Here is a 15,358-nt window from a genome sequence, read left to right on the forward strand (position 1 = left end):
TGTACGTTATTTCCAGGTGAACCACGTGCTGGACAAAGGGATAAATGGTGCAGTACAAGGAGTTTCAATATATGTTCCGGAAACATGGGAGTAAATGGCACGAATGCTCATAGCCGAGAATTAAGCCAGAAATCTGCAAGGTGTTTGCCAAAAAAACGTGTGTTCCGAGCCTGTGGTAACGACATAGGCAATGTAGAGAAGCGCACAACAAGGCAACTTTTATGCCGCCAATTTTGCTCCGTTCTTTCGGCCGCTGTTCCTGCAGAATGAGGAACGAGCCATCGAGCGTTGGCTACGAATCGTACATGCTTCTTCTCTTTTGTTTTACAGATATTCCTTACATTGAAGCCACGCATCTTTATCAGAATGCGCTGCCCGCTGGGCGCCCACAGGCACCACCCAGATTTAGCGCCAAGACTCAACTGTAACTGAGTGTGCGGCGCAGATTTGGTACGTAGTAAATTCGTGACACTAGGCGCGAAACGGTTCAGAAAATATCCGCGGGACAACACATCGTCAACTTCGGCTATCAGTAACGTCGCCAAAGATTCGTGAGGCGTGTGACTGTGTGAGGCAAAAAAAGACTTTTACCGCTTTACATCAGTTCTAAGGGCTCACTAGCACCTTGTACTATTGACACCTATTACAGAAAAAATGTAGAGGTAACATGTTGAAAAAAATACCAGCACGGTACGGAACTGACTGGGAAAGCAGCTTCGGCTAGCTGTTTCTGGCTTTCTCATGAAGAAAGAAAGAAAAAAAAAACCTGAGCTAAAGAAACATGGACAAAGTCCAAATAGTAGGAAAAATTAAGGCTAGTTAATCTTTTTGTGCCACCTGTTTGCTCAAACTATGCTTTTGGGTTGCGCTGGGAGCAAAGCACAAAATGCTGATAAAAATAGAACACACCGCCCATCGGTGAGGACTCCTTTACATTGCGAAAATAAAGAAACAGTGAGGCCTGCAGGTTGGGGAGGGTTCACTTAACCTATCACCCTAAACCCCTTGAAGGGCGCAGTACCGTTTCTCTGCAGCTCTTGCGTGGCCTGCGTTGAGCGTCAGTTTTTCTTCTCATTTGGTCAGGAACGCATGTATGAAAAATTTTTGCGCATCCTGAAGTACAAATTTTTATTCTTTTTCTTTTATTGTTTAGGATCCGGGCGCCTTCGTAAGGAACGTAATGAGCTGGAAAAATGTCTGATGAGAGGTGACCAACAAAGGCATTATAACAACAATATTGCTAATATTTTTTTCAGACAGCGTCTTTACATTCTCCATTTTTGTGTAATGCATGCTCTAAAATTAGCGAGAAATAATGAGAAGAAAAGCGGCGACTTTTATTGTGCAAGTTTTTAGCCTGCCCTCCAAGTCCTTTCTACGTGAACGTTCTAATGCACACGATGACGAAGCCTGTTAAGTATATGCAGGTCGGAGCCAAATTTTTTGCTCTTCAGATCACCTTATATCAAAATTTTCACTACTCTTTGAACGGAGACTTTGCCCGTAACACCTCTTTTTCCATATTAACAAGGTATTTTAGTTGTATTCGGCGTAAGAGATTAAGTAAGAAAGAGAAAGCACATCCTTCGTCCAATTTTTTTCGTGTCTTAATCCCCAACAATTGCCCTACCATCATCGACTAAAGCGTAAGTACCTTACGCATTAAGCCGGCCATAATCCCCCAAATCTTGGAAAATGTTTCAGTGTAAGCGGAGCTTTTCAGCTGGGCTTAGCAAAATACAACTGTTGTCGAGCAGTGCTGCCGCTTTTGCATTCTTGTGCAGGAGCGAGCGGTGAACGGAAGCGCTCAAGGCGCAGTGCCTGGCAAATTAACCGTTCTTTTTCATTACTTCTTGCAGCGGACACTGCGGTGCCCGCGGATCCAGAATGTGCGCACTACACCGGCGTCCTTCATGGAACTTCTATCTTTCCACGATTTTATTTTTCTTGACTGCGAAGGAACGTCGGCCGAAAGCGAAAGAACGATAAAAAAAGGCACAGTGCGTCAGACTGAGGACGAAGAGCACAGGTCAGAAAAGCTTGGTGCTTGCTTTCTTTCCCAGAAGGAACGAAAGCTAGCTTTGAGTGGTGTTGTGGTGGTTTGCAATACTTTGGATGATAGATTTGTGATCAGTTTGCTCCTGTAATGATCCGAGCAACGCGACGTACGCAAACATATTGCCTTGCTGTTAGGAAGAACGGAGTGCCGATGTCATGTTAACCACTAATTTGGAAAATTTTATGTACAAATCATACTTGTTTTAACTGTGTTTGCTTTCACTGGGCACTGAATTAGGCAAACTTTAATTGGGCTGTTCTGGCAATGCAAAGCAAAATGTGCATCTTTCCGATGCATCTTTCTCTCCGCCGCAGCCGGAATGATGCGGTAGTCTAATTCATCTCCAATATCATCATCACCCTGACTACGCCCAGTGCAGGGCAAAAGCCTCTCCCATTTCTATCCAATTAACCCTGTCCTTTGCCAGCTGCGGCCACCTTATTCCTACAGTATCCGTATCCCCTCTAATTCATTCCTACTAAAATTCTGATTATGCGAAACATGCGTTACATTTATAGTTATCTAGCTCAGACTAGCTGCCGTTGTCGCTGAATCTATGGCGGTATTTTGCGACCCCAAGCTACCACCAATTCACACATGTCCAACATTTTTAGAAAAAAATTCTGAATATTGGAAAATTTTAAGGTACTGTTATGAAAGTGTTCAAGGTAATGATCCATTCTTCCGATGTGTACCAAAATATTTCGTTTAAAGTTTTTCCGCCGCTCGCATGGAGCAGTTAAGACTGCCATAAAAAACCAATGGGGTACGCTTTTCACTATCGTAAAAACGTTAATAGCAATAAAATGCGAGCCTGTGGACGGGAGATCTGCGAATATATATTGATTGTTATAATGAAATCCTACGATATACGAAAAGATTGCGCTCCTAAACTCTTCCCATTCAAAAATGCCTTTGTCGAGAATTGTTGGGCATGGCGGCAGCAGTTGCTGGAAGGCTTTCCTAATATTCTTTAAAAAAGTGTTGAGGTTCAAATACCGTAAGCGAAAAGGCCGGTCTATCAGCGCGTCGCGATTTGGGGTCGTTTGTCAGGGAATTTCGTCGCAGGTGCAGGACAGCCTTGGCACCGCTTCCCATGTAAAGGAAAAATTATGCCTGCATATTGCCGGTCCCACGAGAGTTGGTTTACTTTTCATCTGTGGTGCGAGCAATAGCCATTTTTTCAGCCTTTTTTTCCGTTCGTACATGGTGTCCAAAGACGTGAGAATTATTTTCCTAAATACGTCTTTTGCTATTTCTTCCGGGCAAAATCACTTTTCTTGCCCATAATTGATGGGCACGCCCGCGAACCTGTCTGGAGCGACGAACGAGGATTTCCTTTCGAAGGTGGCGTCTGTTCAACCGGCAGCCGGATTGACTCGTCGTGGCGTATGCGGGGAAGGACTATTTTTCAACCAGGCAGTTTTTCGTGCGGACGAAATGGCTCTTCCTCACAGCTGTTAGCTGACCGCCAGGAGCACGCGTTTCGTATTGATTTCCTTTCATTCTTCCTCGAAGCACGATACATCTGCACCGTTCTCAGCGCAACGTCCCGTCGGCGTGTTTGTGATGGTAGTCAGTGGGCGCTTTTCCTCTAATCCTTGTGCCTTCGCCCGTGTGGCGAACCGTAGGGTGGTTTCCCCACGCCTGTGCATGCGCCCCAAAGGTGGGCGCAGGTGGCGATCAATGAAACTCGGCTACTTGTTTGCCGAATAGCACTGCTCAGTCACAAGCGACACAATGTTTCCTGTTTTTTGCCACATGAAGATCGAAAGACCGAAGAAGGGGCCCGACTACACGTTTGACGCTTTTCGACTACCTGAAACGCCGCCTTTCATTTATTTTCCTGTTTGCGTTCTCTTGTTCTTGTATTCAGATCTGACAGCATGAGAAATTTGGTTGGGAATTAACTCAGTGACTCGCGTCCATCACTTCGGCAAATACGAGCGCCGAACTGTGTGGTAGCGACCACGCACCATTCTAGCGAGCTAACAGCCAACAGAACTTCACTCCTGATATGGCAACGAAATGTGAGATTAAGTATAGGGAAGGTGGGCCACAGAGGAACGAGCAATTAAAAGCTAAATATCATTTTGCTTAGTAAAATAACAGATAGAATAATAGCTATTGGTCGATCCGTGGGACTTGACGAGTGGGCGAGAAGATGCCAAGGAAAGCCTTTTCCATTTATGCGAATGCTGTATGGAGATATTTGTTTATGGGTACCGGCTGTTAAATGTTTGAGAGCAGGCCGACTTCCTTCATTCGACATAATATTTGAACTTCCAAAGCACCAAAAACCTTTTTTTTTTATTTCTTTGAACAATTTTCGCCTACTATCTGTAGCATACACTTTCATTGGGAATAAAAAAACCACTACGCATTACTGTAGTTACTCAGACCTTCGAGCATAATCTGGCATTACACATTACTACTGAGACTAACCGTAATAAATGCCAAGAGCTCACACGCACCGAAAAGAGCCGATAACAATAGACACCATCAACCACCCCCCCCCCCCTCCCCCCAACACCTACCTCCTATCGTGTAGTACGCTTCACACAGTATCTGTTAATTTCTTCCTAAGAGCATTTTGCTATGACAACCCTTCTAACGTGCAATCTGTGTACAGACCCTTTTCACTATCACATTTGGCGGGCGGCAGTAGGCTTCTGCTGGAGTTCCTACATAACGCTAGCTCCTATGTGGCAACCCTGTACCCCCCCCCCCCCCCCCCCTCTTCCTCAACCACCATAGTAGGTTCTAAACTAAAAGCTCCAACTAAGGGGTGCTCGCCGGCACAAAAGACGCTGCACAAAGGGAGGTGGTGGGGAGGGGACAGCGCACCCCGCTTCTCTAATAGGCGTTTCGAGGGACGCTCGCAAGTCCGCAGGGGGTGGGAGTCTTATCGGATGCGCCGGACAACAGAGGTTTGTTCGATTCGCTTGCACTTGCTGCACTAGTTCTATATCTGCGGCGGTGTCGCGTGAGTGCAGTGCCAGTTCCGGCAGTTCAAGTGCAGCTTGGCACTGGATGCTTCAGAAACGAGTGGCCGAGTGCGAGTCTGGCAGGCTGCTAGCCTTGGCGTCACCCACAAATTGCAGCCAGCTGTGTACTGGTCACCTCAACGGACACCTACATCCCGAACCACGGTAAAAATTTTCTAACAGCCCATTGCAGTGAAGTGTTGCTATGAGCCAGCCTCGTTGCAATATCGCGGCAGCGGCCGCGAAACGCACGTGTTCTTTTAGTGCACACTACTGAAGTGCGTGCGCGCCGAGTTACATGCTACGCGGTTTCTACAAAAATGCGCATCATGCTGCATGCGCTTGTTTTCTTTGTAGTTAACATATCAGGTGGTGAGTATTGTAACATTATTGATCTAAAGTAAAGACATCGGGACGAGTCCGTCGAGAGCTGCAAGATGCCGGCGAGGGCCACCATCTCCCCCCCCCCCCCCCCCCCCCCCCTTCGTCGCCCTGTAAAGGCCCCGGTGACGTCCAGTACGAGTCGGGCCTGAGTGGTGCACCGTTATTGTCGACGAGTAGAATAACTTGAGTCTCTCACCGTTTGTCGCGACGCGCAAGCCTTCATCGCGCAAGCCATCGTCTGCTTCCATGGCGGCTGCAGCTGCACGATCTGCGCGATTTCGGCACCGATCACTGAGGAGGTGTACAAATTTCCCGAACTTTTCCTGAACTAGATCTGCACGACGTCTGCACCTTTCTGAAACGAATGGCCTCGCGCAAAGGGCTACATGTTGCACCGATGAAACGAATGGCGAAGTGCAGCACCGCGAGAACCAGTTCACGTAGTGCAGGCGAATCGAACCAACCTAGGATTGTCTCGCTCATGTGGCCACGACGCGATGCGACCGCCATCCTGTTGCGCATCATGGTTGCCAGTATAGGCGCGCTGCGGAATTAGCGTCACATGAATAAGCTCTATTGAAAGTATTCTAGGATTGTTTTGAGCAATTAGCACTGTACGCATTGCTCTGCGTACAGTACGCAACTGCTCTGCACCACTCATATTTCTGTAGTTATGCACATTGTAGTGCCCTCCCCACGAGTTACATCTTTGCTGAGGTATTGCTAACAAACAAACAAACAAACAAACAAACAAACAAACAAACAAACAAACAAACAAACAAACAAGCAAGCAAGCAAGCAAGCCAACAAACAAACAAACACTCGCACACAAAGACACAAAGAAACAAATACACAAACACACACAAATACACAAAGAAACAAATACACAAACACAAACAAACGCACAAACACACGCACACACACAAAGACACAAAGAAACAAACACAAACAAACGCACAAACACACGCGCACACATAGACACAAATAAACAAATACAAAAACACAAACGAACGCACAATTACAAAAACACAAGCACACAAACAACTACACAACACACACACGCACAACCACACAACACAAACACACACACAAGCACATGTACACAAACAGACAAACAAACAACAAATTAAAAGCGCGAAAGAATGAGTCACGAAGCGAGACAACGTGCAGCATAGGCACTGTACAAAAACTGGGTGACCTGTGCTGCTAACCATCTAGTCCAGCAACGTTTTTTATTTAACGACTTCACACGGTGATGTACTGCGAAATTAAAAATAGTGGATATACATGTCATGCTTGCTACTAAAGTGAAACAACTGGCCGCTTTGTCAAGCAGGAGCTTGGTTGCAACAAACGCATTTAGTTTTACGAATTGGAAAAACAGCGCAATCAAAGACGAGACACAAGAAGGACTGTTTCGTGCCTGTCTAATCTAGGATGACTCAATTAACTGAGGACTTCTTTTAGATGGGGTATATTGAAAGTTTATTACAGTCTGGGCTACATAGGTCGGATTAGGAGGAATACATGGCTGGGTCTGCTGCGTAGCTGTTCAAGTGGGGACGCCGTGGAATCCGAGTCGTCTGCCACTTGTATATAAGAGGGTGAGGAGGACGGCGGCCGTCGGGCCCGTGCGCTCGGCGGCTGGGCGCATCGCCTGCGGGAGTGGCTGGCTGCTTCTCCGACAGCGGAGGAAGCGGAGGGTGCGTTGCCGGTACAGCTGGCGCCATCTACAAGAGCGTCTTGTAACATCCTCCCTTTTTTGTAGCTTGCCGTCATCCAACCAGGTAATCGTGAAGTCGCTTTGGGAGCATTCTTGTTCTTTGAGGTCGTGCCGGCGTGCGAGTCACATCAGGGCGCTGCTGGGTTTCTTGCTGTTCAGTGTCATTGGTTTGGTTGTCTCCCGTTTCAGCATTTCCTTCTTCGGACTCAAGCTCTCTCTGTTCTTGTTCCTTGTTGCTGGTTGCACTCTTTGGTGGGCTTCTTATAAACACGCGGTTCCTTCTCAGAACGCTGTCTCCCACGTTGACTTCATACGATCTGTCATCAACTCTTTTTGTCACGGTTCCTTTAGACCATGGTCCGCTTCTAATCGGTCGGACAGTCACACCTTGTCCTTCTTTCAGTGTTGGCAGGTCCTTGGCATGTTTGTCATGATAAAAGATTGTTCGTTGTCTTCTTGCCTGCCTCTTGCCGGTCACGTTTATCGTTTCGGGTTCAAGCAGCTTTGCTGTGGTCGGCAGTGTCGTTCTGGTGCGGCGACCCATGAGCAGTTGTGCCGGGCTTGCGTTTAATCCTTGCAGGGGTGTATTTCGAAAATCTAGGAATGCCAATTGCGGTTCTGACTTGCTTTCTTCCGCTTTTTTCAATAGCATTTTTGCCGTTTTTACCGCTGATTAGGCCATTCCATTCGAACGTGGATAACCTGGACTTGACGTTTTGTGTTCGAAGTTCCAGCTTTTAGCAAACCTCTCGAACTCCTCGCTCGCAAACTGGGGTCCGTTGTCGCTCACCAGAATTCTTGGAATCCCGTATCTAGCAAAGTGAGCTTTAGGATCACTTGGGTTGAAGTTGTCGTCTTCAGCTGATCTACTTCCCAAAAGTTGCTGAGATAGTCGACTGTAACGAGAAAGTTTTTCCCCTTATACTCGAAGATGTCGCATCCGACTCTTTCCCACGGATAACTCGGTTCCGGATGAGGGATGAGTGTCTCTCGTTGTTGGGAATGCGCATGCTTCTGACACACTTCGCACCTTGCGATGTAATCCTTCAGTTCTGTGTTCATCCTGGGCCAGAATACACACTCGCGTGCACGCCGAAGACAGCTCTCAATTCCCATGTGCGATGCGTGAAGTTTCTCTTTGATCTCACGGCGCAGAGACAATGGGATGAGCAGTCGTAATCCCTTGTAGATGAGGTCCTCCTCCACTGTGAGTTCATCTCTGAATGGGTAGTAGACGCGCATGTCTCGCGGCACTTGGTGCTTTTCTTGTGGCCATCCTGACAATATGGTTGACTTTAGCTTTTGCAGGAAGTCATCTTTCTCCGTCGCTTTGCGAATTTTTTCCAAGGTTTCCTTGCGCACTGGCAGGTAGTTCACAACGTTGATGCTTTCTAGTTCACTTTCACTGTCGCGGTTGGGAAGGAATGCCCTCGACATTGTGTCAGCTAGAAGTAGTTCTTTCCCTGGTCTGTGCTCGATGTTGATGTTATACCTTTGCGTTTGCAGTATCATACCTTGCAGTCGTCTTGGCACTTGATCGAGTCTTTTTTTCATGATGGACTGAAGAGGTTTGTGATCACTGATGATCGTTGTAGCTGTTCCGAAGGTGTACTGATGGAATTTCTGCAATGCAAATACGATTGCTAGCATCTCCTTCTCGATCTGGGCATAGCGACTTTCTGTCGGTGTTAGTGCTCTGCTGGCGAAAGATACAGGTTTTCCTTCTTGGATGAGAGCCGCTCCAAGTCCGAGGTCGCTGGCATCACATTGGATTTCAACTGGCTTTCGCGTGTCGAAGTATGCTAGAATAGGAGCTCTTGTCACTGCATCTTTTGCCTTCTGGAACGCTTGTTCTTGTTTTTCTCCCCAGTGCCACGGTGTGTCTTTCACTGTGAGCTTCCTCAGTGGTTCCAACACTCGTGAAATTCCGGGCAGGAATCTGGACAGGTAATTGATCATTCCGCAAAACCGCTGTACGCCTTGGACATCAGTTGGTCGAGGCATTTCTTGAATTGCCTTTGTTTTCTCTGGATCCACTTTCAGTCCTTCTTTTGTCAGCACGTGTCTCATGAAGACTGTTGTGCTCATGCGAAGTTGCGTCTTGTTCTTGTTCAGACGTATTCCAGTCTGTCTGCATCTCTGCATTAGGTTTTCGAGCTTTCTGTCGTGATCTTTAAGAGCATCCTTTTCCGTTTCACCAACTCCATAGACGAGGATGCCGTCTGCTATGCACAGAACTCCGTTTAGTCCTTCAAGTGCCATTTGCAGTCTCTTCTGAAATATTTCACTGCTGACCGCTAACCCAAATGGTAGGCGCAGCCATCGATATCGGCCGTTGGGCGTTTGAAACGTGGTCTTTAGACTTGACTCTTCATCGAGGCAGCATTGCCAGTACCCTTCTCGTAGGTCTAGTTTTGAAAAGATCTTGGCTTTTGCAAGCTCTGGCAAGACGTCGTCGAGAATGGGCAATGTGTGGCGCTCTCGCTCTAACGCTTCATTTAGCGCTTGTGGGTCAATGCACAATCTCAAGTCGCCATTTTTCTTCATCGCCACGACCATTCGGCTCACCCACTCGGTTAGCTCGGTGACACTTTTGATTACTCCTCTTCTCTCCATGCTTTGCAAGGTTTCTTCAAGCTGTGGTTTTATGCTGACAGGCACTCTGCAGCTTGTTATCGCTTTCGGGACTGCATCCTGTTTTGTTACCAGATGTACTGTTCCCGGCAGCGTCCCTAGTGCTTCTCCAAAGATGTCTGGGAATTTTTCCACTATGCGCTTTGTGAAGTCTTCCTCTGGAGCGTTAACTGTAGCTACCAGATCATAATCGATTGTTATGAGACCCATCGTTTCTGCTGTCTTCCTTCCAATGAGAGGTGTGAGCTCATCAGCAACAACTACGAATTCCAGGACATGCTTCTTTCCATTTTTGGCAGTGACCTCAAGCTGGGCTTTGCCTTTGGAGTAAACTTTGCTTCCGTTCCATGTCCGCAGTGTCGTTGCGCTCGCTCTCAGCTGCTGTGGCTGGACGTATTTGGCTGTAATCACATCAACTGCCGCTCCACTGTCTACTTGAAACTTTACTTTGTTTCCGTTCACTTCCAAGAGCGTGTAGACTGAGCTGGGCTTTTCGCTCTTAACTGCCAAAATGTCCCCTTCGTCGCTATCGACCTCCAGACTAGCTACTGCCCTGCTGCCTTTGCACACTGCTGCGAAGTGGTTTCGCTTTCTGCACTTAACGCACACTTGTTTCCAAGCTGGGCAGGCTGTTCTTTTGTGTTCGTGGCCCCTTCCGCAGTACTTGCATTTCGGAAGATTCGCCATCAACGGAGGTTTCCTTTCTTCTTTTAGACTTTTACTGGCATAGTTGCGACGGTGCTGCTTTTTCACAGTGTGAACTTCGCTGTTGCTTGCAGCTGATCCCTCTTTAAATGCTTTCATTTGCTGTTCTGTAGCCTCATGAGCAAGACACACTTTGACAACTCTCTCGAGGGTTGGGTCATCGAGCTTTAGAATGTCCGCTCGCGCTCTCTCGTCGTAAATTCCACAGACGATCTGGTCGCGGATCAATTTGTCTCGTTCGTTCCCGAACCCGCAGTCGCGCGCTTTCAATTTCAGGTCGGTCAGAAAGTCATCGAACTGCTCTTCCTGTTGCTGCATTCGTGAGCGGAAGACGTATCGCGAGTACAGTTCGTTATGCTTCGGTAAGAAATGCGCGTCGAGAAGGCTTATCACATGCGTGTAGTCAAATTCTGGGTGTGGTCTTGCTCCTGTTGGTATCCCGAAGTCCAAAGTGTTATATATGTCAAGAAGCGTGGAGCCTCCGACGGTCAAAAGAAGTGCTACTTGCCGGTCGGACGGTGCTTTCGCTGTGTTGCTTGCTTTGAGGTACAGCGTGAAGCTCTGCTTGAAGGCTCTCCATTGTTCCGCTGCGTTGCCAATGGTTTCGAATTTCGCAGGTGGTGGAATCTTCTCCATCTTCTCCATGTTGAGGTGTTGGCGGTAATTTTACACTTCTGACACCATGTTTCGTGCCTGTCTAATCTAGGATGACTCAATTAACTGAGGACTTCTTTTAGATGGGGTATATTGAAAGTTTATTACAGTCTGGGCTACATAGGTCTGATTAGGAGGAATACATGGCTGGGTCTGCTGCGTAGCTGTTCAAGTGGGGACGCCGTGGAATCCGAGTCGTCTGCCACTTGTATATAAGAGGGTGAGGAGGACGGCGGCCGTCGGGCCCGTGCGCTCGGCGGCTGGGCGCATCGCCTGCGGGAGTGGCTGGCTGCTTCTCCGACAGCGGAGGAAGCGGAGGGTGCGTTGCCGTTACAGCTGGCGCCATCTACAAGAGCGTATTGTAACAAGGACAAAACACCAGCGCTGGTGTTTTGTCCTTCTTGTGTCTCGTCTTTGATTGCGCTGTTTTTCTAATTCGTAAAACATGTACCAACCAGCCCGTATTTGCCCTCTTCTGGAATGCATTTAGTTTGTCACCTAAGCATTTGGATTGCTGCCGAATGCTTCGGTGGCAGCACACTGCTGTCGTTTCACGCAACTTTGTTTATTACAAGAAACAACCTAACTGTTCGTTAGGAGAAGAAAAAGAACTCGGGAACGCTCTCAGGTCCTCCTGCAGTTTTTCGTTGCCCCTCCAGTCGGAGAAGTCCTCTGCTGGATTATACTTTTGGTTGCTATCTGTCAGGTTCCCAGAATCCCTTTGCTCGGGGGAGCCGCCGCCAGCCATTAACACGCGAGAGGTATCTACGTTACGTCTTATGAAGGAGATTAAACATATAACATGCAAAGGAACACACAGGCTAAATATGTAAGGTGACCTGGAGATTCAACACAAAGAGCAAGTTCCCGGGAGGACGGCATCATAAGAGCCTTGTAAAAGTGGAGGACGTGGAGGACAAACACAAACGCTGCTCAACTCCAGCCACTCTCATACACATGGTGTGGACTTGTACACATTACAACACAAACAACCCAAACACCCCAGAGACGTGGGAGTTTCTCCTGCGTACTTCCGAGCCGGCAGACCAACGCCGGCTTATCCAGCGCGCGGTGGAGGCCGCGACATCCCAAGGGATCCCCGCCGACCTCCTCTAAGCCAGCGCAACCGGTCCTTGGACTGGTCCCCTGTTTTTGGGAGTAATAAAAGAGATCACCACCACCACCACCCCGCTGCTCAGCTCTGCCACGTGCAAAGGGACGCGCTCGTAGGTACCGCCATCATCATCAGAACCACTATCATCATTAATGTCGCCTTCGCCTTTCTGTCGCAAGTTCAGTCCACTGCCGGATAAGAGTCTCTGCCAATTATCCATAAAATTAGAATAGAAGATTTTACATCTCGTAATTCACCCATGACCGCTCTGGATTGCGCCTTATTTTCTTTGATATCTGTTTCTTTAGTGTAATGTAGCACTGGATGTCAGGTCTGCGTACTACATGTCCTGCTCATGTCCATTTTCCCCTTTCAATTTCAGCTAAAATTTGTCAAACCTACGTTTGACATCTAATCCACGCAGTCTTGTTTTTGTCCAAAAGTGTTACTCCTATCACTTTCTTTTCCATCACTCGCTGCACTGTTCTTATATGCCCAGCTTTCCTGATGATGATGGTGATATTGGAGCTATGCCCTTTGTATCCAGTGGGTGCAAATTTGCGTTCTAGCCGTGTAACGAAACGAGAGGTATACAAAAGAAGAAATGAAAAGGCAAGTCACAGGCAAAGAAAGTGTGCGCGAGAAGAGAGAGAGAGAGTATGACTGGTGGACGCGACGTCAGTTAGAAGACCCGAGTGTTAAGAGAGTGTTTTGTCAAATTGCGCTCCACCCCTGCTGTCGCCTTTTCTTTGTGGTCGACACCGCACCTGCGCCAGCGCGGTTTCCTGCTGGGGCCTTCGCCGATGTAGTGAATTCCAGCGATTCAGGTAAAGCGGTGCCATCTGGTTGAGACGGCTGCAGTTGCGCACAGCGCAGTACGAGGTGCTCGGTGTACTCTTCGTTCTCTACGCATGCCCGGCAGTAAACTGACATTTGGGGCTAGTTGGTATGGCATTCTCGTCATGGATAGTGCGAACTTTGGCAGAATGACCTGGAACAGAGAGACGACGAACAGAGCGCCAAGCAGAACGAACTGAAATCTGCCCGGCAGAGGGCAGCTTGCACCCCCGGGCTTACACTGAAGCGTTGGTGATGCACAAGAGCCCATAGTGCGCCTGAGTCAGCCTCGAAGGGGTGTCCGCTTCCGCCGCTATTGTCGCAGAGCCTGGTCATTGTGATGATTATCTTGTGTGACCTATGCAGCTGCAACGCTGATTTAGTTCGCACTGCCCTCTGCCACTGGGTAGTCTTTTCCTCCGTTACCGGCGCATTCACAACCTTGATCCTCTTGGACCGACTCTCCTCTTGGATGTGAATGACAAAAGCAAAAGCAAATTTTCGTCGAAGGTTTTGGGCGCGTGTGCACCAGCGAGCTCGGACACCTGAGAGGCGGGTGTATAGAAGGAACAAATACAGTGTTCTAGAAGGCTCTACCATGAGTACACCTTCAAACGCCATAACGGTCATTGTTTCTAGTTGTCTTTTGGAGATGTCTGCACCATTACGTAACCGTATGCCATGCATTTTGAAAAACTGCATGCTTAGCGAAATTTACAAGGTGAACAAGGATCTCGCGAATCGGAAATGATTGATCAATAGAATATGAACTTATTTTTAAAAACATGATATGCTAAGCGCAGAAAACGCGAAGCGAACCAAAGTAAGTAAATCACGGACGTGGTAGTGTTCGCCAGCACTTAGAGTGCATGAAACAAAAAATGTGTCCATGGATTCAAGCACGCGTCTCAGCGACATGCTTCCTTCCTCACGCTTTATCATATACCATTTTCACTTTTTTTTTCAGGGAGTGGGACCTTGAACATGGATGAAATGACTCGCGATAGTTTGGAGCTCGCTTACGCGGTTAGCGAGCTGGTCTTATATGCTATTCGCATCCGATCTCTTTATGGTGGCTTGAGCCGTGAGAAAGGGCTTAGTGAAGTCAGGCAAACCCGCCTATGTTTTTTTACATTGACCGAACGAGTGAAGGTGTAAGCAATCGCAAAGCTGTTCAAAGCATCAGGTGGGAATAGGAGGCTTGGCCACCTTCACGCAAGTCGCAGCCACACGGGAACGTGAGCGCCGGCACCAAAAAACAAAAACAAACAAACACTAGCACTCACCACAAAGCGTTTACGGTGCATAGCATGCTACGAAGAAAATGATTTTCACACGCTAAAAGCATTACCTTCAGCGACATTTGTGCAGTTCCGTTCGATGAACTGCTCTTCGAAGTGGCATTCACGCTCAAGGCAGAATGTGGTATCTTCCGCAGAGCAGCATGAAATGCGATAAGAACCAGCTGTGAAGCCTTCCACAGTTTTGTTGATTTTCCTCTGAAATCGAGAACAAGAAACCCTGAGACAAGCCCAGTACCTGTCCTCTCACAAAGGCAACCTATACTGTCTAAGGGTGCCAAGGACGCAGGTTCTGCAGAGACTAAGAACAACAAAAACTGAAAAAGAAAGAGCACGCAGGTGAAGCGAGAAACGGAGAAACAGGTACTCAGAACCAAAAAAGGCAAAGCGTCCGCGTAGTTGCCTCACCTGCGTAGCGAAAGGCTGAAAGAGTCTTGTGTGCACCGGGTCCGGGCAGAAAACAGCACCCGTGTCTGTCTGGGTGCAGTGCCAGACATGCGGGGCATAAAAATATCTAAGTGGTCACGGTGGCAACTTGTTTTTTTTTTCTCGTGTTCTAGTTTTGCGGGGGCGTCTCATTTTGCCTCGTGGGTAGATGTCGGCACGTATTATTGCGTTTGCCTCTACCAAGCCTTACATTGCTTGCTGCGTGCACTCCCGGGATGGTAAACAATGCTGCTATGTAAATATTTATTCATTGGCTAAAAAAAAAGTCTCCCAGACATTTAGTCGTTCGTCAGACCGATGAAGTCGTCGCGATAGCTGTTAATTTCCCACTCCCCTTGTTTTCCTTCGTACCCTTGTTTGGGTCCGCTTGAATGCTAACACGGGCGAAGCCCACCTTGGTTGCATATAGATATACAGGCGTGTGGCTAAGTAGTGCGAAACACTAAAAACTGTCGACGCGTGCTATACGACGATTCAGCTTGTGCAAGGGGCGGTTGTACTAAACAAGTCAGA

General features: G+C 47.8%; 1 long non-coding RNA gene across 2 annotated transcripts in view; it reads left to right on the top strand.

Annotated features, from left to right (window-relative positions):
* Nucleotides 1-1,869: 1,869 nt before the first annotated feature.
* The window catches only part of LOC149352428 (uncharacterized), a 34,548-nt gene continuing 21,059 nt past the window's right edge, over nt 1,870-15,358 (top strand). For both annotated transcript variants that reach the window (XR_016289532.1, XR_016289531.1), the window contains exon 1: nt 1,870-2,029. This is a non-coding gene — a long non-coding RNA (uncharacterized LOC149352428). The remainder of the gene's footprint in view (nt 2,030-15,358) is intronic.

Source organism: Amblyomma mixtum, chromosome 3 (genome assembly GCF_055824585.1).
Source record: "Amblyomma mixtum isolate Tamu chromosome 3, ASM5582458v1, whole genome shotgun sequence".
Taxonomy (NCBI): domain Eukaryota; kingdom Metazoa; phylum Arthropoda; class Arachnida; order Ixodida; family Ixodidae; genus Amblyomma; species Amblyomma mixtum.